At 48.4% G+C, this 23,683-nt stretch overlaps 1 pseudogene; it reads left to right on the forward strand.

The window, feature by feature from the left end:
* Positions 1-21,932: 21,932 nt before the first annotated feature.
* Positions 21,933-22,654, forward strand: LOC115331773 (annotated as a pseudogene).
* The last annotated feature ends 1,029 nt before the right edge of the window (positions 22,655-23,683 follow it).

Below are 23,683 nucleotides of genomic sequence, written 5' to 3' on the forward strand. Positions count from 1 at the left end.
TTGAAAAGTACACTTAAGTGATAAGGTAAAGGCATTGCCTTCAAAATGAGAACTGAAAGATAATAAAACTTTCCCCACTCCCTTCCCCGCCCCAACCCCCTTTCCCCCCTCCCCCTCCCCCTTTCCCGATTGTAGCACAGAGTACTAATTACAGAAAAAAAAATACAGCATACGAAAGCAATGTACAAATGAATGTAACAACGTAAATAGAATGAACACTTACAGACGCGAGTCCCAAATAAAGTGTAACGCAATGCACGGAGACCAAAAATAAAATAGAAAAGAATAGGCAACATTTCGAATCTGCGGTAGCTATAGCAACCAGCACATCAGGATCGTCATGAACGCACATGGAGCAGGCACTAAATACTATCAAGGTTAAGACACTTCAGTTCTTTTTTTAGAGTTTTCAGTGATGTGATATCATAAATATAGTCCGGGAGGGCGTTGAAGACACGTGGCACATAAGATTCGCGCGAGCATTTACCATACCGGGTACAACTACGTGGCACTACAAATCGAGGAGAGTTGCGTAATGTGCGGGACGAATGTAGCGGTGTCTTGTAATCACTGCTCCAAAAATTGCGAAGGAGGACGGTCTCAATAAAAAGTGAGCGGAAATTCGGCAGTTGAAGGCTTTCAAAAATGTCGGCAGTGGCAGAAAGAGGCGTATTGTAGAGGATGTTCTTCAGTATGCCTCTTAAAGGAGCTGTGCAACAATTTTTGTACTGTGCACAAATACCGCTTAAAACGGATCCCTAACGTTAATGACCTATGAAACACGCGTTCGTTTTTCACCCCACGCAATAGAAGTCCCAGAAAAAAATTTAAGAAAAACGAGCAGCGTTCACCCCCTCAACTCGCAGCCAGAACAAGCGGCCACGTGATTTGGAGCCGATTATATGCCGCCAGTGTTGATCATAGCCACGCGCTGGGGTTGGCAAAGCACAGGACACGCGCCGAGTTCCAGACATTGTTATGGCTCGGCTGTTGTCGTCGTTGCAGCGATTGGACACGGGTCACAATCCGAATGCTTCTCGAGCTAGCAATTGTCACGAGCCCAAGTCGAGTGCCCACGCAATGCTCGGGTCCAATCTATGAACCGCATTCAAATATCGTCACTTGGGTGTACTGCGATCCCCGAGTTACGTCATCAAATTTTGCAAAGGAGAGATTGAATGAAAATGACCGCTTTTGTCCTTGAAATTACACCGCAACAAAGGAGTTTCTTGGCCAATGGCGTTGCGTGTGAGTATCCTTGAGTCCCAGCTGTGCCAGTAAGCTCGTGTAGAGAGAAAAACATTCCAATTGAATATCGTTGCACAGCTCCTTTAACAAAGTGTTAACTTTTGCCTGCCAGCGTCCTGAACAGATACCAAACACTGCGATTCCGTACCGTAGCACACTGTAGGCAAGCGCGTGGACTAACAAAAAACGAACATTGACAGGCATAAACATCCGTGTGTTATAGAGCATACAAGATATAGTTCGTAATTTACCGCATAAGTAGGACATATGAGTGTTCCAGGACATGTCGAAATCAAAATGAACACCCAAATATTTCACGTTGTTAACAGATTTGATCGGGTCACAGTTACACGGATGGCAGCATGAGGAGTGGAGAATAAACCTGAGAGTAGCTTGGTGTCTTTTAAGGGGATTGCGGAAGCAAACAAGCTTTGTTTTGGAGCTGTTGATGTCAAGAAGGTTATCCCCAAACCAGTCCATTAGATGGGTGGCATTCGTCTGGAGAATGTTGACTGCAGAAGGGAAATTAATATGACGCGAAGTAAGGAGGGTGTCATCAGCGTACTGATAGATCTTGCAGCCATTGATAGCGCGAGACATATCATTGACAAAGATATTAAAGAGTAGAGGTGAAAGAACAGATCCTTGAGGTACCCCCGATTTTAAAGAAAGGAGAGAGCTTCTAAATTTCCCAGTTAAGACAAATTGAGAACGATTAGTCAGAAAATTCTCTAATAAAGAATAAAAAGGACCCCGAAAACCTAAGCGTTGTAATTTTTTTAGAAGTGATTGATGACTGACAGTGTCGAAGGCCTTAGATACATCCAGGAAGAGCGCACAAGCGAACATATTATTATCAAACGTTGAGTAGAGGTAATCTGAGAAATCGTCAAGAGCCGGTTGAGTGCCTCTCCCAGCCACGAAACCATATTGGGTGGGTGAAATAATGCCATGTTTATCTATAAAGCCGTGCATCGACTGAAGAAGGTGTTTTTCAAGAATTTGCCCTAAGATTGGTAAAATCGAAATAGGACGATAATTTTCAATTTTTGTTCGCGCACCCCCTTTGAAGAGAGGTCGTACAATGGCAACCTTAAGACCATCAGGTATTTTACCGCTCGTAATGAAGTCATTCAACATAACTAGGAGAACCTCCTTAATCTTATCGAAATTCCGTTGAAGGTCATTTGTGCGAATACCATCAGCACCGGGTGACTTGTTGGCTTTGAAACTAAACAAAAGAGAGTAAAGCTCGGCATCAGTTAACGGAGGAAGAAAAGCTGATGCTAGGGATGTATCAGCCAGAGTACATCGTTTGTCAACAGCGGCTCGAGTCACACCAGTATATTTACCAAAGAAGGCATTAAATTTATCTGCTAATGACGAGGTGAGTGAACCAAAATTATTTTCAAGAGTTTGGTCGATAGATTGTTTAGCCCCAGTACCTCGAAATTGGTTAATCAGTGACCATGTTTTGGCCGAGTTAAGCTTGTATTCTTCAAACTTTGATTTAAAATATCGTCGCTTTGCAGAACGAATGACAGCGTTGACGCAATTTCTGACCTGCCGAAATTCAATTTGCAAACTTGCATTATTAGGCGACTTCCGACATCGGCTCCATAAAACGTCTTTTTCTTTAATTTTCTTAAGGATATCGTAAGTCAACCACTCGTGATGGGGTCTGCGCTTTTTAAGGTAACAGTTCGTTTGGCAGCTTCAGTGAAGGAGTTAAAAACCTGAACAAATTCTGTATACAGATCAACGCCACTATCGGAGCCCAAAAAGCCATCCCAGTCATAAGAGGCAACAGCTTTGTCGAAAGAGACAATGTCAATAATCTGGACCTCTCTGATAATGTTAGACTGAGGTTCAGAGGTCGAAGTGTGTGTTATCCGACAGGAAACAAAGTAGTGGTCCGCCAACTTTTCAAGAATTACAGCGCTGTCAACACGATCGCTTGGTGCCCGTATGCAAATGTGGTCAATACAAGTAGAGACGAGGTTTGTTCCTAGAAATTCTTCTCGAGTGGGGGCGTCAATAACGCATTCCAAACCAAAGTTCGATAAAATATTTAAGTAGTCACATGCGATTGGTGCCGTTGTCTTCGATACGTCTATATTAAGGTCGCCTATAATGCAGAGGTGTTGCATAGAGGATAAAGAGGAGAGAGTTAATTCTAGCTCATCTAAAAACATTCTAGCATTTTCTGAAGGTGGCCTGTAGAAACAAAGAACAGATAGCGAAAAAGCGTTATTTTCAAGTTTGAGTGGAAGGGATTCAGTATGAGAAAAAACTAAATCAAGGGGAGAAACTTGCCACCTTTGATGGATAAAAGCAGCGATGCCACCACCACTGCGCTTAGGTCGTATTGAAAAAAATTGGTTGTAATCTTTGAGGGTATATTGACCAAGCATAGATTCGGGGAGATTAATTTCAGTCAAAATGAATGCGTCAACATGAAACATTACATTGCGAACAATTACTCGAAAATGATCCCAGTGCTTACGGATGCTCCGGATGTTGACATGTAAGCAAATAAAACTTTTCCCCTCTGGTTTGTCTATTAGTGACTTAAAAGCTTGAAAACTACTAAACTGCGAAAAGTTACTGCTCATACCTTACATAATCTTGGCGATATCCCCTACAGAATTAATCCGTAAGGGAGCTGAGTCTGCATTTTTCTTTGCATAGATTTGAGCGTTTTTTGTCCAGATGAATTTGTATTCCTTCTCTTTCCCCCTGTTCCTAGCCATCCAAAACAACTCGCGGTTGGCACGGGTGAGGTTTTCATTCAGGAACACATTGGGAAGAGTGCCGACACGGTGGAGGCTCCGCAGTCGGCCACGACACCCCATCCACTGCTCCTTCAGAGCAACCGACGCAAAGCTCACCAGGATTAACGGGGCATTGTCAGGTTTTACTGCCTTTTTGGATGGCAGACGCCGAGCAGAGACAACATCCGAAGGCTTGAAGTGCGAGATGCCGATCTTGGAAGCCAGGTCACATAGAGTTTCACCGAGATTTTCCTTTGGGGTTGATGGCAAACCTTGAATTTCTAAGTTTGTTAGACGACGCTGCTGGTCTGCGTCGTTTATTTCTGCTTGAAGCTGGCGTATGGTGGTTGCTTGTTCGGTTACTGTGGCATGGAGTGCCCCGACTTCCGCTCTGAGGTCCTGTGTGAGTTGTTTCTGAGCTGCAGCTTCCACTACCATAGAGTCATACTGCGCGTTGATAAAGGTAACAGACTCCTCAACTTCTTTTACGGTAGTCTGTAGCCACTCCACAGTGGGCTTTAGTGCTAATAGAGCGTCGACCTTGGCAGGTAGTAATAATAATAATAATAATATATTTATTTATTTATTTGGCTCTATCCGCGGCACCGCGGAAAGGCAACAGCCCGTACCATAGAGGCCCGCGGTGTCACGTCTAATGAACATAATAATGCGATGAGTGTACACGAGCAAGATGACGACGAGATGGATTGCTGTTATTGCGGAGGATGGCAGTCCAATTTGCAGATGTCCAGATTTTGTTGCGGCGGGTCAGCAGCGAGACATGGGGATCGGGCACGCTGTTCGATCGGTGTATGTAGCACAAAAGGGTGCCAGGAGCATGGTGGTGCGGTTTCTCACTGGTGTCTAAAGCGCCGTTCACACATATGCAACCGAGTAGGACCGAGAGAGACCAGACCGGGTTTTAAGCCTCTTGCGACGTCTTAGACCCGGATGCGCTGCAGCGGAGCTGGTCCTAAGACTTCGCAAGAGGCTTAATAACCGGTCTGGCCCCTTTCGGTCTCACTCGGTTGCATATGTGTGAACGGCGCTTAAAGGGACACTGACACACCCCAAAAAAAAAATTTTTATTTTTTGCCGGGCGCTTTATTATGGTGTCGGAGGACTACCCAATTAATATTTTGCAACAGAGAAGCGTATTTTTTTAATAAAGCCAAAAGACGCAACTGCTCGAAACCGAAACCGAAACCCGACGGAGGTCGGAGAAGTGGAGAGAAGAGAGTGACTGGCGGAAGTCACGTGGCTACACCCGACCGCGCGTTTTTTTTTTTTTCTCTTTTTGGTAGCAGACGACACGGCATGCGGCGTGCGATGCGGCGTGCGGGAACTGCTCGCCGTGCGATTCTTTTGCAGTTATGTTTGTTCCGCTCGTTGTTCTGTACTCCAAGATGAGTTGTTTTGTACATTGAGGAGTTGGAGATGAGTAGTGAGTGCCCGTGGTGAATTTCCATGATCGGCTCCGAAAAGAATACACCCAAGATGATGCGTGAAGAGCTGGCTCACATGTCCTGCATGCGAAAAAAAGTGGCATTGTGCGACAGAGTTTCCGAAAGATCAACGGGATCGGGACCAATGGCTGGCTGCAATTCCTGTAGAACATTTACGGGCACCTCGGAAAGCGGACGCTACCTGATTTATATGCTCCTTGCATTTTGTGGAAAGTGATTACATTGAGTTCGCAGGTGTCAAAACGGAAATCCCATACCATTTAATTCAGCGAAGTATCGTCCACAAAATTTGTTTGTTATTTTTTGTTTGTTTCTTCAGTGATGATTGTAAAAAAAAGAAAAAGATATGCAAACATCGGAAAATGTTTGAAAAAAAAATAAAATTAAAATTTCACGGGGGATCGAACCCGGTCTTACCGCGTGTGAAGCGGACGTCTTTCCCACTGAGCTACTGATGCTTTTTTTTTATTTCCTTTTTTGTATTTTGACAACAACACTTGGTCAAAGAGCGCTTAAAAGACCGTCAACCTAGCTTCGGCTGACGCGGTCGGTTAAAATTCTCTCAAGGTTACCAGATTATCTAACAGTGGTAACCACTCACACCCGGGACAGTGTATCTTATAAGCGTCTCTCAGAGTGCACACATTTTGAAAAAAATAACTGCGAACTGGCTGTGCATCAATATCAGCATGCCTTACAGCCATTCGACTTCGCCATATTGCGTGCAGGCCAAGGAGCATCACTATATCATATGGAAGTCCCTCCTCACAGTCTACAGACAAAAAATGGATTCCAAGGGGTGTTTAACGGTAGGTCTTTCTTTAACGTCCGCTGTAGAACGTCCCAAAAAAAGATGGCATCCCAGCATTCCAGGAAGATATGCTCTATGGACTCCGGTTTTTTGCACAAAATACACTGTGTCGACCAAGCAACGAACAAGCTTTTCTTTTCCATCCACGTTTTTACCGGCAGCGTCCCTGTATGTAGTTTGAAGAAAAATGTCTTTACAGTTGCTGGGACGACCATCTTCTTAACACAAGAAAGAACATTTTGTCCTGGGCCTTCCTGATACAGGGATCGGTATACTGGCACCGCAAACAGCATTTCTCTTAAATGTTTTGACAAGCACTTTCTTGAAACTGTCGAGAGATATTCAAATGAAAATCGTGTACCCAAAAACTTTACCGAACTTACAACTTCTTTCAGATAGCCGGTGACAGTGTAACTCCCGTCATCAACTGAAGAAACCACAAACTCGGGCAGCTCATAAGGGAATACCACTTGAAAAAAAGTCCGTAAGAAATCATCTGTTGTGTCTCTTAGAAATAAAAAACGGTTTACGATTTGCCACAGGAATATATGGCACAAACTAACACCTCCAGAACGAACAGTGCGGAACAGACAGCTTCTGCTGGTTCGCTCCCATCCTGAGTTCCACACAAACACTGCAAAGATGCGGTGCATTTTTTTGTACATGCAACCGGGAACAATGAAGTACCTGCATGACGTACCAAATTTTTGCCAAAAGAAATAAATTGCAGACGGTTGCTCTGGCGAACACTGATAATTCTCGTCCACCCCACTTGGTTGTTTTTTCTCTAAGCTTTAATGTTTCCTCGTCCCAGTATTCGTTACTATTACGATAAGATTCCAAAGGCACACCTAGGTACCGAACTGGCGAGGTTGACCACTTTATGGTCTCAAACAAGACCGGCGCTGATGCCCACTCTCCGTGCCATAACCCAGAGCACTTCTCCCAGTTCACCGAGCTGTTGGTGGCCGCACAAAATTCCTTGGTTATGTCTATTACATTACTCACACTGTCTGCGTTTTCACAGAATACAGCCACATCATCAGCATACGTCAGAAGACGTACTTCGCTGGAGTGCAACCTGAAACCTCGCGCATTTTCACTCTGGATAATCTTCAGACAAAAGGGCTCCAGAAACATACAAAGCAAAAGCGGCGACAAGGGACATCCCTGCCGAACAGACGACAATACTGGTATTCTTTCAGTCACACTTTTGTTCACTATCAGCTGTGTCGAGCAGTTTTGATACGCCATCCGTATTCCAGTTAAGAGGACGTCACCGACGTTTACATGTTGCAAGATACAAAAAAGAATCTCATGGGATACACGGTCGAACGCTTTTTCAAAGTCAATTTGAAGCATTGCCACTTTGCGGAACATCAAATCGCAGCACTGTAAAATACTACGAGCAACATGAATGTTCGTAACGATACCCCTGCCACGAATACCGCACGTCTGATGCGATCCAACGATCGAAGTTATAATTCCTTGCATACGCCTGCCCAAGACCTTCATGAGTATCTTGTAGTCGACATTCGCTAGCGTGATTGGTCGGTACCCTGAGACTGACTGAAGCTTAACCCGGTCGTCACTTTTCGGGATAAGAACCGTATACGTGCGCAAAAAGGATGGTGGTAAAAGTTGTTTAGTATAGGCCTCTTTGAACACATAAAATAAGAAAGAGGCGGCTTGGTCGCTAAACATTTTATAAAAATCTGCAATTATACCGTCGGGGCCTGGCTATTTTCCATTTTTTAATTCGTCAATCGCTTTATGTATCTCGTTCATGGTGATCGGCTCTTCTAGTTTTTTCCTTGTCTCTTCTTCTAACCGGGGCATTGTTGGAAGGAATCTTTGTTTAAAGATGTCTATGTTCGTACTCTTTTTGCTGAGAAGGTTTCTGTAATAGTCTACGAACGCTTCTTCCACGCATGTCCTATTGCGTGTAAGAACGCCGTGATAGACGATTTCCTCGATTTCATTCCCCTTCGCATACTTCATTTCATCACTCAATGCTGTTTTTGTAGGCATCTCCCCAACCAATAGCCTTTCAGCGCGTGCTCTCACTGTAGCCCCTCGGTATCTCTCCTTATCTATTGCCTCCAGTCTACTTTTTATATCTGCTATATCATCTCGAAATAATCCGGGCGTCTGGCATTCAAAGTTAAGTAACTTTCCAAGATTAGAACGAAGTTTTTGTTCGTTCTCTTTTTCGATGTGCTTTAGATTTCCTGCTCTCTCAATTGCGCTCATTTTGATATCTTGTTTAAAAAGTTCCCACTTTTCTCCCCAGCTAATGTTCTCTTTATCTTTATACTTGCTGAAAGAGTTCTTTACCGTCTCACTAAAAATCTCGTCTTGTAACAGCTTCGCGTTTAACTTCCACAATTCCCAGCTAAATTTCTTTGAATAATTTCTTCTCCCTCCTAACTGTACCGAAACTATACAGTGATCGCTGAACGCGACATGATCGACGTTATAGTTCTCGCAGCAAGTTACGAGCTCCAGGGACACGTACACTCTATTCAGTCGCGCATGGCTGGTTCCCTGAAAATGCGTAAACGGAAGACAACCCGGGCTCGACGCACACTGCGCCACGTCTGCAAGTTCACCATCATCAAGCATCTCCCTAAGTAGGTCAGCACTCTGATCGTGATACCGCACTGTGCTTACTCTGTCTTCACTGGCACAGACACAATTAAAATCCCCGAGAAGAATTACGTGCCTATCGCACTTCAGATAGTTGCAAAAGGATTCAAAAAAGGAACACCTTTCCCTAACTGAATTTGGGGCGTACACACACAGGACACGCCAGTTAATGCCGGAAAAAGAAAAATCGCACATTACTAACCTGCCTGATTCACACGCAACAACACTTTTTTCCGTTATCCCAATTGACTTTTTTAGAAAAATACAGCAACCGCCTGAAATCCCAACAGCATGACTAACACATGCTTCTTAGCGGCTCGCGAAAGGTCGCATCATACCCTCGGCCCGGTCGTCGCCCCCTACCTTAGTTTCTTGCACTGCCACGATGTCCAGCTCTTTCTCAGTTAGGAGGCGGTATAACTGGCACTGCTTACGCCTGGCCCCAAGGCCCCGCACATTTAGAGTGGCAACGTTGAGTGGTCTCACGAGGGCGTCCAGAGCTTAGGTTGGGTTCGGCACCGAGAGCACGATGGCACAGCAGGTCCTTTCATTCGGCCAAAAGATCCTCGCGAGGCAAGGAAGACGACCTTGGCTTTGACTTTGGCCCTCTTTTCATACTCTTTGGTGCGTTCCGCTTTTTTTCGATGCGCCTCCACGTCGGCTCTCCATCGGATGCCTCAGTCGATTCTTCGTGCCTCCGCTTGCTTGTCGTCGTGTCCAGTATCATATCATTGTCTTCATCTCCTACGTTGAAGACTGGTGGCACTGCAGGTACCTCTGCTGCTCTCTTTGGGTCTTGCAGAGACGGGCTACCTTCCTGCTCTTGGGTCATCCCAACTTCTTCTTGAAGGGGAGTTGCTCGTGCTGCATCCCCATCACTGGCTCCGGAAAAGCACGGATCTCCCTTCCCCGCCTTCGTCGTCGACGACGCCGCCTCCTACGCCTCCGCTTCGTCCATCACCATGTCGTTGACATCGTTTCCGCCGTTCTTTGCTGCGGCACCGGCGTAGGTCTTAGCGCAGTCTTTATCTACATGGCCGAAGCCACGACACTCAGTGCACCGAGGAGTCTTGCAGTCACGCCGGACGTGCCCCTTGCATCGACAACGAAGGCATATGGGCGCACGCCCGGGCACAACAACCAGGACCATACCTCCGAATAAACGCAGCTGGTGTGGGAGGCTGTCTTCCGACAAGTCCTGACGAAGCGTCATCACGACATTTAGGGTCGTCGATTCAGCGTTCAGGAGACCGTTAATTTTCCACACATCCCGGACCACTTCCTTGACGACGCCATAGGGCTCGAAGGCCCGACGAATGGCATCGAGAGGGGCGTCAAACGCCACCCAGTGTATCTTGACTCTAATTTCATGCCGGTTGGGGTCTATCACCAGACAACACTTGCCTTTGACTTCAATTGTCCCGGCACTCAGCAGCTTTTCCTTTGCTTCTGGGGAACGCAGCTTGAGCAGCCAGACGTGGTTCATCTGGTACACGCCCAGCCCAGCCACGTCCGGCAGCAAACCCGCCTGTTCCAGCGGACGCACAAAATCTTCCGCTCGGTAAGGCCTCCCTGAAGTATCACAGTGCAGCACAAGGCTGAACTTCATCGATACGCCTGTTGATAGCGGCGGTAAAACTACCGCGTAATCCCGAGGAACCGCCGCCTGAACAGATTTACCACGGCCGTCGCTGGCCGTTATCGCCGCTCCTGAAGAGCGCTCCATCACGCGTCCGAACAGCACGGCTGCCAGAAGCGGAATCTGAGCTACTGGGGCATCTCTTTTCTGGTGGATCTTTTTCCTTAGTAATAATTCAGCCGGTAAAGTGTAAGTTGGAAAGTTTGCTGTCGATTTTTCTCTAGCAAAAGCACTCCCGGGTCGAAGTCGGGAAGCACCACGCTTTGGAGACATTCGCACCTTATAAAGAAATCGTACGCGTGCATATTCAGCTCGAAGTAGACACGTCCTGCTTGACGTTTGCGCGAGCGTTGTCTTCAGCCACGAGAAGGGAGCGACGGCTCGGCGACGTCTTCGTGCAAATCGGCTTGGTAGCCGGGCGTGTCGTACGGGATGAATACCAATTCATTTGATCAGTCCCAAATTTCTCTTTTAACGGTAGACAGAATTCGCCGGTACCGCGAACGACAGTTCTGAAATAGAGGTCCCACGCCCGTCGTCCGCTGCCATCACCGTCCCCGCGGGTCCCACGATACGCGAAGCGACGAACGCACAGAATGCTTCCGGTTGTCTGTGGAACTTTTTTTTTTCAATTAACGTATTTACAGCTTTTTAGAAGCCACAAAAAATGGGTTCATATTTTTTCTATTTTTCATATGGAGTGTGTGCCTTCAGTAACCCACGACTTTGATTAAATTTGGTGGTCGCATCGATACCTTAGAAAACGGCCCGCGACCGCGAAAAAGAGAGTGAGCGAGACTCGAACCGGCCAGTTCTTGATCGGCGGTTTTCGGGCGCAAAGATACCGAATTTCGAGCCGCAAATTCTGTTCTGGGTAGTTGAGCTCTCATATGTCACGTACGACTAAAAACCTCGGCGAGCATAAATACCCTGTCAGTGTCCCTTTAAGAGTCAGGCTGAGGAGGCAGCCCAATCAAAGTAGAAAGCTGCCGCCTCTGAGGTACCAAGGGCCAGGGCTCAGATTGAGGCACCGCCGTCGCCCGATGTGACCTCCTCTCAAAGTGGTCTGAAGATTCCAAGCTCCATACATGCTTCAAACGTCTGCAGACAGTTCTTGTATGAACAATGGGACCGTCATACAAAGAAGGCCTCAGACAGTGTCTGCCGACTGGCAATTGTAGGATGTATATTCCCAGTGCGACCGCGGAAATTGTGGAGCACAAAACGGCATAACCGACAAAAAAAAAAAAAAAAAAAGACAAAAGAAGAGGGGTTTTTATTGTCCGAAATTTTTCCAGCTATTTCCCTCACCTTGAAATCGTCTGGTGCGGCAACGCATCAGCATCTCTCCCTTGAGCGGCGCCGCGGGGCCGTTGACAAGACGTCGAGATGCGGGGCCACGTCCGAGCGCTTCAACGTGCGCGGGGCTCAACGAGGGGCGACGACGCGGCGCCGCGCTCTTCCCTTCTGCCCCCCTCGGCCAAATCGGTGCCTGCCAGCCGCCCTGACAGCTATCAAGGGGACCTCAATTAGGCGGCGAACCCGCGCAGAGCTCTCGCCTCTCGCACCGTGTCTCAAATGGTGCATGTCATCATCATCACGCGACTGACACGTCGCCTCCTCACGCCTGTCCATCGGGCTGATCATGCTATAGCTTCGGGTCGCTAACCTCCGCAAGGTACCCGTGCGAGAGTTACCCATATCCATTGGGCTCAACTGACGCAGTCGATAGGCCTACGTCATACTTGGGCATCTCGTTCGCAGCGGAGCCTGAAAGCGGGCTCCTAGTTATTGTTCGGGTACGGCCGCTGGGTGTAAAAAACGAAAAGGTAAAATATATCCCGGCATGTATTGTATAATTAACGTTGTGGAAGTGCTCTAGAAGCTCATAGTCCCCAAGAGCTCAGCAACAACAAACTCTGGTAATCTGTTTTCAATATTGCCAATTGCACGAAGTGCTTCAATAAACTTCCATAGTTATCCCAGAATTTCGGGTGTTACAGATCCGTGGAGCTTACGAAACAGCTTCATCTACTATACTCCGTTTCAGCGTAATCTGGAAAGCTACAAAAGCCACGACTCCAGCAAGTAAATAAAAGTTTTGGAGGCACCTTCGAAATGTCTTCTTCTTGTAGAAAGCTGTCACACCAATTAATTAACTTAAAGGAAGCCGTGACGTCTACCCTTCGACAAGCTATGCTGAGACAGAGTATAGCATGTTTCCCACATGCATATGTTTTCTTGTCTCCCGAGAGCGGCACCGCCATCTCGGGTATTTGAGACTCCAGCAATAAAGCTGACTGAAACAGGTACCTTCGCAATTTCACTTCAGCTTTTGTGGACTCCGAAATGTTGTTGTCGACGACTGGCGCGATGACTCCCGAAGTGACGGGAGGAAAGTTGCTTTGGTTGTGGCCAAATCAATTGCAAACACGGCATAAATTATGGGGCTGAAGGGAAAACCATGTCTTGAATGGCCTTGCATTGCTTCTCATGTTGTCTAGGGCGAACAGTTGTCCCGGTGACCCTGCCTTTGCTTTCATATCAGCGTGTTGCCTGGGTCGCTCGGAATGGCACCTATACGCAACCGCGTGAAGCAGACCATAGAGAGTTTTAGTATCGCGTATAGGAGCGAACGCAAGCGCTGTGTATTTGCGTTAGCGTTGCGCGTTCCACGCTGCTCATGCGCGTCGTCGCCATGTGCCGATCTAAGACCGCAGTATGCATGGGCTCCGCGCACGGGCGGGGTGGAACACGCAACGCTAACGCAAACGTCCAGTGCTTGCGTTCGCTCGTATGCGCAACACTAAAACTCCCTAATACGCGTTTATCAACGTTCATCAGCGCGGTATACGACAGCATGTAGTTCTTCCATCGCTTTCCCGAACAAGGCCAAGCCTCTGGAAGCTCGTTCGCGCCAACACACCGCGGCAGGTATGAAACGCAGTGAATACAAATCGAGGCAAACCATTTTTAGGCCAATGCTTGCCTGCTGAAACCCGAGCGTTGTGCTTTGAGCTTGCGCATGGCAAGGCTCGACCTGTTTTCGAACGTCATATTTGTCCGAAAGTGACGAGCCCTATAGGTCGCTCGGGTAGTGAATATTTGATACGTTGCATTATCAATGAAAAGCCTACGAATGTAAATGGGAAAGAGCAGAAGGTAACCACACTCAGTCCTGTTTCAAAAATACGGTCGGAATCCCATTTTGAACGCATCGTTCCCGTTTCCTAAAATAGCACAGCCTACGAAAAATTGTCTACCTCGTGTTTCTATTCAAAGTACTGTACCTCCAGACAACTCAGTGTCTTTCTTTTTTTTTTTATTTCTATACTATAGGCAATACGCTCATTCTTTACAATAGGGTTGGATGAATAAGATATGATTTAAGTCAGCCCCCTGCAGGCTCTCGAGTCTCATTCCTCATAGAACAAGTAAAAAATGCAACACAAAAATTTGCAGCGACCGTTACCTTCAAAGCCCTAAAATGTATAAAATGAAGCTTTTAAGAGCGATTTTGCAATAGTTTGGAGGTCATTAAACAATCGTTCCGGGAGTGAATAACCTATATTTTTTTAAATCAATTTCAGGGAAACTTAAGTTGGGGAAACTGTAGTTGTGTGTTACGTGACCACGGAAGAGGGACGGGAAGGGAGGCAAATGCGGAGGGAAGGGGGAGGAAGGGCACTGTAGGAAGGGGGAGGGGGAGGAAGAGGAAGGAAGGGAGATGAGGAGAGGACACTCCTTGGAGCCGCTCCCCCTTCCTCCCTCTGGCCGCCCGCGCATTTCCCATTAAATTTAGCGGGGAAATTGACGTCAAGAGACCTATATGTCAATTTAGTCTCTCAGCTAACTTTAGCGGGAAAATTTAAGTCTTGTGACATAAACACCAATTCAGTTTTCCCGCTAAATGTAGCGGGAAAGCTGAATTGGTGTATAGGTCACCAGACGCAAATTTTCCCGCTAAATTTAGCAGAGAGACTAAATTGACGTATAGGTCACTTGACGTCAATTTCCCCGCTAAATTTAGCGGAAAATACACCGACGGACGGATGGACAAAGTTTTGGGATTTGGGGTTCCGTTAAAAAGCTTTTTATGTTTTAATACTTGGGACAGAAGATGACGCAGGAAAATTATGTAAATAAACGTCGGTTGATGATACAAAGTTAGCGCCGATTCGTGCGGCGAATCTCTCATGTCCATACTCCAGGTGCAGATAGAGTATCCGCTCTAGCGACTTAAATCACAGTCAAGGCTGAGGAACGAGTTCATCGCTGTAGAAGTTGCTTCTAGAGCACGATCACAGGACACTGGAGTCCAGACCGAAGCTTTCCAAGGCCATGTCCTCGTTCACGCCGCGTTCGCTGCTCTCCGAGTTAAGCGTAAAACAGAGCGTACATATGTCCCACCTAATGCCGCAACACGCGGCGGTCAGTGTCGCGACTATATAAGCATTCTAGTTCCTCCTTTCACTGCTAACTTTTCCCTCACATCTGTTTCAAAACTATGCGTAAAACTCTGCGGCGGTATGATGATCATGGTAATTCGTGCCGCGGGCAAGACTCCAGGACCAAAGCTGCCTGAATCCTTTCAGTATGATATCCTCTTCTTTTTTTTCAGTAGTAAGTAGCCCTACTGAGAACGACAAGATTACGGTTTTGTGGCAAGCACTGCGCTCCAGTGGTGTTCTGTGCGGACAGAGTCAAACCTGTTGTTGTCAAATGAGAATAGCCCACAGCTACGAGAAACACTGGGACAAATGCATCCAACGTTGCAGGTATAATACATGAATAGGTCGCCACCTAAACCACTCAGTTTTCCCTCTCACCCCGTTGGAAACAACCGGAACATCAGCGATGTTTCCAGTGCTGAATCAGCGCTAAGTTAACGCTGCGCCGCATTCGAAACCAGAACGCTCATTGCTGACGCGCGCGGCGTTCATGATATCCTACCTTAACCAGTCAATACTCTGAGTCAGTTGTTCTCAAATGGGTGTCCGCGGACCCTGCGGGGTCCGCAAAGGCATTTTAGGGGTCCGCGAAGGCCTGCCTCATCGGTCAAGCCCGGCAATAAAAGTTGTCTTCTTTTTTTAAATTGAGAAAAAACGCTCCAATCTTCCGGTGAGTTTCATGGTGTATACGTCTCAGTTATATGAATGTATTAAATAATTATAATACTTAGCCTTTACATTTACCTTCCCTCACCACGAACGGGGTCCTCTATCATCTCCGCCGACCCATAAGGGGTCCGCGAAACATCAATGGTTGAGAACCACCGCTCTAAGCCTTAGGGTAAATAAAACGCCGCTTTATTTACTTTTTTTTTTTTCTCGCAATCACGGTAAGGGTGACAGAAGATTGAAATGAGTCCAGGGTCTGTCTTACCAACTCCTCCTATATCAAAACCACATTTCTGAATTTTTGGCACGTCTTGGGCTCGTGTTTAATCAGTCAGGACACGAGTGTTCTATTAAACACGAGTTGTAGATCAAGGCTTACGGAGCACTCGTGTTCAATCTGCATCGCGTTGGCTTTCTTTAGTTAACGCCGGGAATCCAGTGCTACGGTCTTTGTTATCGACAGGAAAGCGTTGGCCCCATCATGTTTCGGTCAGAGCAGACCGGCAGGCTACGGGGACTGCAAAACCGACGCAAAGCCTAGAGGACGCGGTCACGCGGCGCACAAATCGTCGCTCCGGACGCCCTTCCAACGGGACGTCTCACATCTCGGCGACATGGCTGGCGGTCGGGGCACGCACGCTCCAACAGCGAGCGCAACAAGCTGCCTTGGCCGTCAACGTGCGTGTACGCGCCGAGAAGGCCGTCAGCGAAGGAGAGCCGGGCGGACAGGCCTGTTATTAATACTTCACGCAACACGCCACTTAACGCGTCCAGCCTGTCCGACGGCCCCCGTCACGCCAGCCGCCGCCGGCGCCGCTGCCGCCGCTGCAGCCTGGCATCCATCCCCCCCGTCTGGCCTCCACTGGAACGCGAAGGGAACGGTCCGAAAAACGCGCGTTCCACCCCCCCCCCCCCCCTCCCCTCTACCGGTGTCAGTACATCGCCTCTGCCCGACGCCCTGCGTGTCGCTTTTAACCGTGACGACATTCCGTTGGAAGGGACGGTGCAAGGTTCAAGGCAGGTGCTCCGTGACAGTCGGTGTCGTTGGGATGCGAGTCAGGCGTCGGTGAAGCGGCTATTAAACTGTACCGAGTGCTTTAGTTTAATGTTTTTTTTTCTTTTTTTAATCTTTACGGGTCATATATTAAGTGCTTGTCGTGTCGTTTCTTTCTTCTTTCTTTAAGAGGCTCCATATCAGTTTCTAATTAGAGCTGAGTGGATATATTATTTGTGCGGAATGTTATAATCCGTTTTGAAATATGGCGACGTGTGTCTCCGTAAAGAGATTAAAAAATATGGCCAGTGCGGTTTGACTGCTAAGCTGGGATCTCTAAGGAGCGCCACGAAATCGTTGGCACACGTGCGCACGCCAGTAGAGCCAACACCATTGAGCATATTCAATAACCGGGGAAAGCCTATATTTTCCCACCGTGTTACTTCGTCGCAGTAAGGTGGCACCAGACCGATAATTGGGCAGAGTTCAACCCTGAGCGTTCTTTGCCGCGTTAGGGACTTTGAGTAGATCGCACTCTTGACCTTCTCTTTTCTAGCGGGAGCTCGTGCCGTCACTTTGAACCCTGAATTAAGCACGCGCCCTCTGGGTCCTCTTTCTGCAGCGTGCACTTTACTAAAACTCTCTATTGATTGGACACGACGCCCATCCAAACGCTGACGCAGCATTCGTGTCTAATCTGTATCTGCGCTCGACCTTTTTTTGTAATGACATCGAATTGTATAATTCCAGTGTATGGTATTCGCTTATTCTAGGTGGTGTTGGTACAGCGTCCACCCACTGTTTCCAGGAGCGGCGTTGTACCTCAGAGACGATTGGACCAAACATAATAGATGGCGACGATACTAAACTGCACTTCATTCTTTCCCTCAGAGCACGTGTAAAGAGCAATTTAGTGCCATTTAACGAAGCATACCAGCGAATAACAAAAAAAACAAAAAGCAAAAACACCTACAACTTTTTTTACAAAGTTTTTTTTTTTTGTGATATGAATTATAATATAGACATACTTAGAACACCATCAAGGAGTTCATTTGCAAACCTTATCAGCATGTTTCTTATGCAGTATGTGCCGTAAAACAGGAACAAAAGGAAAGCGACACAACACGAGCAAGAAAACAACCTTTTGTCCCTATTTTACGGCGCCTATTGTTTAGGAATCATGTGCCGACTAACCCATCTTTCCATCTTATCAGCGTACTTTGTCGTTCGCCACTCTTCGGTTCATCACTGTGATCGGCTGCTTGTAAGTCTTGTGGAAAGTAGCCATGCAGATTTTGTTCACCAAAACGTTAGCCTATAATTCGGGGAAAATAAAAAAAGCTCACTGCAGCGGACCCTCTGCTCCTGTGGATTGAAAATTCGTTCTCACGCATCATGCCAAATGCAATAGTAAGGACTCTCTTATATGAGGGCCTGCAGAATATGCTTCGAAATTTGGGCTCACTTCTTAAAAAAAAGAAAAAAGGAAAGGCAGCAAAAATACAAGGGTATTGTGCATATGGCCGTTCTAGCTTCTTTTCCTCATCTCCACGTCTTAAGTTCCACAGAAAACAAAAGGGCAAGTACATAACAGAAACCGAACGGTCTCAATCAGCTCATCGTAAATCTTTAAAACAAATCATCAAATCATATCTTACATCTTAATCTAGGAACGGCAAGCAGCGCGCCACACGTCTGTCCTTCAAAATCTGAGTGCCAAAAAAAACGAAAAAAGTAAGCAAAAAAAAAAAAAAAAAAAGCAAGACGAGAAAATAAAACAATCACAAACAGTCACACGCAGCCTCTATAAAGTTTTCGAACACCTTCCGAGTCACATATGGGTGGACACACCTGACAACAGTCGCGGAAGGCTCGACGTGCGCAAACATACAACAGGACATCACCAACAAAAACAACAACAATAGCAAACCCAACAGCAAATAAGCACACACTCCCCGAAATTACAGTCCCAAGGCCTGGGGGAGAATAGGAGAGAACTGCATTCAGCGCCACCTCCCGGCAACCGTTTCATCGTCCCTACGGCACCCGAAACGTTTTAATGCCCCCCTTCCTTCACGGCTCTAATTGTAGTCATTACTCTGAGCGGTGTGTCATTTTGGTGCTGCATCGCCGCGGCCGCCGCCGCCGAAGCGCTTTAAAAGATAGCCGCGTCCGCACGCGGACCTGTCGGTAATAGCAGGGTGCGAGCGCCCGTGTTTATACCAAGTATACAACGCAATGATCGCAGTCGTGATAGCCATTTCCGTGAACCGGCTCGCAGCGCCCCTGAGCGGAGGACACGTATATCTGAAGCGTTGCAGCGGGCTTTGTCGGTTGGCAGACACCAGGCGCGGCGGCGGTCGGGGAGAAGCCGTGTTGATAAATCTCTCGCCGAGACAGTCTTCCCGCCGATCGAATCGGCAGCCGGGCCCGCACAAAAGGCGGCGAAGGTTAGCAGACACCGCCAGACACCCGACAAGAGCGAACCGGTTGTGCGGAGGTGGTGAAAGCGCGCAATTACCGTGTTTCTTTTTTTTTCGTTCGTAGACGTCGAGCACTTGGTGGTGATGAAGGCTTTTAAGAGCCGTCCCGCCTCTTCGGGACGTGCGTTGACGGCGACTTGGAGCGAAAATGACGTGACTGCGCCGCGTGGCTGTCGTCGTGGCGCGAGAACAGAGTTAATCGAGCGGGCGTGAGGAATTGGGCTTGATTGGAGCTCGTGGAGCTAGGCTACGGTACTTCCACTCCGTGCGATAGGGCGAATTGTCAGTCATTGTAAGTCCTCGGGACAGCTGGTATTGGGAGCGGCCGACACTTTTTAATTGATTCTCGGGGGGTACGAGCCTCCGCATGTGCCTCGATGTTTGTCTCTGGGTGCGTAGTGGGCGAGAAAGACGTCAATTATTGTAAATCTGATCTTGTTTTGACGTGTTGTCAACTAATCACTCGCAACCTAACAACTTATCTGCGCGGCAGTCTTCCGGATCTTCATTCCGGGATATTGTAATTATTGTTTACTTGAATATACAAATCGATAAATACCTCACTCAAATTGACAGACTTTATAGGGGGTGTTCACGGGACGCCATATTGTTGGACGTTGTTCGCCGAGCATGGTTAAAATGAATTCCCTTTCATGATCATCCGAGTACAACGATTCAGATCGTGTGGAATGGACATTCCCGACGTGCATCCTCGCGCATTTATCGCAGACCGTGAAGCAAAGCTTTTGGTTTTCGTACAATTCGTTTCGAACAATGTGCAACAGAATGGTGTCCCGTGAATGCCACTGGACGTCTTGTGGTTGTGGAACTACTTTCTTGGTAACTTAACTAGTAATGAGCCTAACCAAGAATTGGATTTATTTTTGCCCTTGAGCGGTGGATTGGGGAGTGCGAAGTATTGGGGAAGATTGATCTGGCGGGGGTGAGAAACAGGTTTTTCTTGAAAAAACAAAAAGAGCTAGAGACATAAAAGAAAAGAAAGGTAAAAATAATTTTATTAACACATTTATAGTCGGTCTGATTAGTGGTATCGTTTGATTCTGTTTTGCTCTCTATTTAAATTTCATCAAAACATTTTTATCTGCACTGGTGCCCCACACCTGTCACAGCTCCTGTTAGAAGTGAACAGTATTGATATATAAATAAATAAACGATAAAAATAAAGTAGTAGTATGCGTTTTTTTTTTTTTTGTGGGGGGGGGGGGGTGGTGGGGGGGTGGCGGTTGGGAAACCGACGGAGGGGAAGGGTTTTTGGGAAATAAAGGGGGGAAAAGGGGAGTAGAAGAGGGGGGAAGGGTCGGATTTTTCTCGTCTTTCTCTAACCGTCGAAGTCTGATTTCATAGTCGAAGTCATAGTCATGGTCATGGTCAAGGCTGGTTTGAATAGGTTCCAGTCGCCTAGATGGTGACTGGGGAAGTTCGATGTAGGCGAAAGAGGGTAGTTTTCCTGATTTCGTTCGACCAGCAGGTAGTGGAATTGATGAGTCAGTTTGTCGATAAAAGCTGTTGTCACCATTTTTCTCTTTGTTGCCTTTTTCTTCAGAGGAAGGAGATTAATCCTGTCTCGTCCGGGTAGTTCTCCGATGCCTTCAGTGCCTTTTTTTGGGTGCAATTTGTGCCTCGTGGTCTGATGATCTCCCCCAGGGAGCTGCAGGGTATAGCTTGAGTTTTCTGTACTCTTCCTGGGGTGCCCTTCTCTCTGTGTCGTAGAGGATGCATTATAGGAGGAGGTGGACTTCATCTGCGCCAGTCCTACAGGTGTTGCAGTCTGGACTCCTAGAGGCTCTCATCCCGTTTATCCATGCATGCGGGGGTGAGGGCGCTGCACGTCCAAAGTCGGTAGAAGATAGCCGCCGTTGCCCTGTTCATGCGTGCTGGGAGCCGGCCGGGTGATGGCCTTGTGCCATCCTTGCGTCTGGGTGCTGACTTGCGATCTCCTTTGCCACAAGGAACTTAGCGTCCACGGACGGGGGCAACATTCGATGTGGGCGTAGAGGGCTCATCGTGGGCGAAGTTGGCCATCTGGTCGGCGATCTCGTTTCCCTTGATACCACAGTGGCTTCGCAGCCACTGAAACCTGAACTGGTGTCCGAGTTGCTCCAATGCCATCGCTTCTACTGTGATTCTTCGTGCCAGTGGTGGTGCACTCTCCAAGTTATCTAGCATGGAGAGCGCGGCTTGTGAGTCGCACAAGATTACCCATTTCCCGCCCCTGGTGCTGCCTTTCTGAACGGCCTCAAGAGCGAGCAGGATAGCGGCTAGTTCTGCGGTGGTGCTGGCTGCATGGTGTGTAAGGCGCACGCTTAGTCCAACGTCAGCCGCCTCGAAGGCTGCCGCGGCCGTTGATGACCCGTCTGTGGGACGAGCTCTCCGTGAACACTTGAGCCCAGTCGTGGTACTGGTCCTCGATGTGGGACAGCGCAAGGGTTCGGAGAGTCGCTGTTGCTGCCGTCCTCCTTGATCTCAACCCGGGTATGTGTAGATCGACGTCCAGGGGCTGTGGACGTTCTTGCAGTGGTGGGAGGTCGACCAGGGCCGCCGCGGTTCCCGCGATGTCGCCAAGTTGACAGAGCACGCGTCCAAGTCCTGACTCTGTTTTCTGCGCAATCTTCAAGATTAGGCTGCCCTTCGACCTCCCATTCTCTATTCGGAAAAGTTGCCCGAGAGCCCGCTTCAGTAGTGTGGAAAAAATCGTGGCTACGCCGGCCTCGACGAGTGTCTTGTGTGATGAGGCGCTTCGAGACGTGCCAAGGCAAATTCTCAGTGCCACCCTCTGCGCCCTCTCTAGGTTTTCGTTGTGTGTGCTGTTGAGCGTCATCAATGGCAGCGCGTAGATCGGGCAGGACACGACCAGGCCCTTGTACATTGCCAGCATCATGACCTGCTAGGTGCCCCCGTTGTGTCTCCAAGTGCCCGCAGGGTGTTTGTTCTTGAGCGCATCTTCTGGAGCACTGCATCTACACCCGGCCTCCAGGACACACGTGTGTCGAGCGTCAAACCCAGATAAGTTGCTGTCTTATCTGATTTCATCGTTCTTCCCTCGATGTGTAGTACTGGACGAAATGTTCGCAATATTGGAGCCTGGAACAGAGTCGTGGTCTTCTCAGCCGTGATGCCGAGGCCAAGTTCGTGTAGTTTGTGCAACGTGTTGGTCAGTGCCCGCTGCAACTCCCTCACCATGTCTTGTCTGCAAATGGGTGGGCTGGTAGCCCAAAGCGCCACGTCGTCGGCATATACCGCCATGTTCACGAGGAACTGTGCTCGAGCTCCAACTCCGGCAGCCGAAGGGAGAGACGCAATCGCGATGGAGAAAAGCAGCGGGCTCAGCACGCTTCCCTGAGGCACACCGGCTTTTATCCCGCGTGATGTATTGTAAGTGTTGCCAACACGTACACGCAGTGTTCTCCCGGTCAGAAATGCACGTATGTATGCCAGGGGGCGCCCGGTGATTCCGAGGTTCTGAAGAGCCGTGAAGATGGTGTCGGGGGGGGGGGGGGGGGGGGGGGGGGAGACGTATTGAAGACTTTCCTCACGTCTAGGAAGACTATGGCCGTCGACCAGCCCTTTTCTTTGGCATCCTCCATGACGGTGGTGCGGTCTGCAATGGAGTGCGTAGTGCTCCTGTGTCTCCTAAAGCCGGAGAGGCAGTCTAGAAGAGCGTCTACTGCCTCCAGGTGGTAGTTAAACGTCGCAGCACCATTCGCTCCAGTAGCTTGCCCAAGGAGGAGGTTAGTGAGATGGGCCGGTCGGAGCTCAACTCATCGGCTGGCATTTCAGACTTGAGCAGGGGCACGGTAGTAGCATCTCTCCAGGCCCTTTGGATCTCAGCACTGCTCCAAACCTTGTTCATGTAGTCGAGGAGGCTGTCGTGGCATGACTCGTCCAGATTCCTGATGGCCTGGTTCGGCACTCCGTCGGGGCCTGGGGACGAGCGCTTGCGCGGGCATGCGTCGATAGCGTGTCTTAGTTCGTGTAGATTAAGGGGGACATCCATAGCCTTCGTGCTGGGCGCCGAAGGGTCTCTGCGGTTTGACCAGTCCGGGGGGGCTGGACCCACCAGTGGGTTGGTTGGAACCTTTGTGAAGAGGTCTGCGAGTAGTTCTGTCACCTGCTGCACTGTCGCTCCTCTCGCTATGGCCAGGCCAAGTATTGGTTGTCCTGGGAGCGGATGTCCGGCAAGTGTTTTCACCATCCGCCAGGCTTTTTTCTCCAGCTGGCATGTGAAGTCTGGAGCAGCGGAGGCCCCACTGCCTTTTTGCCAGCTTATTCCCGTAGCGGCGGAACTTTGCGTCTAGTTGCTTGTACTCCTGTATATCCTCCGGCTTGTTGGGCCTCCATGATCTGCGTTGTGCATGCACGTCGTCGTTGAGCTCTCAGGCGGAGCCAGTGCATGTCCGGGTTTGGCCTTTTGATGGGTGCCTGTACCATTCTTGTGGCTTTTTAAGTGTTTCGGCGACGTTTTCGGGGGCCAGGGTTGC

Source organism: Ixodes scapularis, unplaced genomic scaffold (genome assembly GCF_016920785.2).
Source record: "Ixodes scapularis isolate PalLabHiFi unplaced genomic scaffold, ASM1692078v2 PGA_scaffold3__209_contigs__length_174095766, whole genome shotgun sequence".
Lineage (NCBI taxonomy): Eukaryota > Metazoa > Arthropoda > Arachnida > Ixodida > Ixodidae > Ixodes > Ixodes scapularis.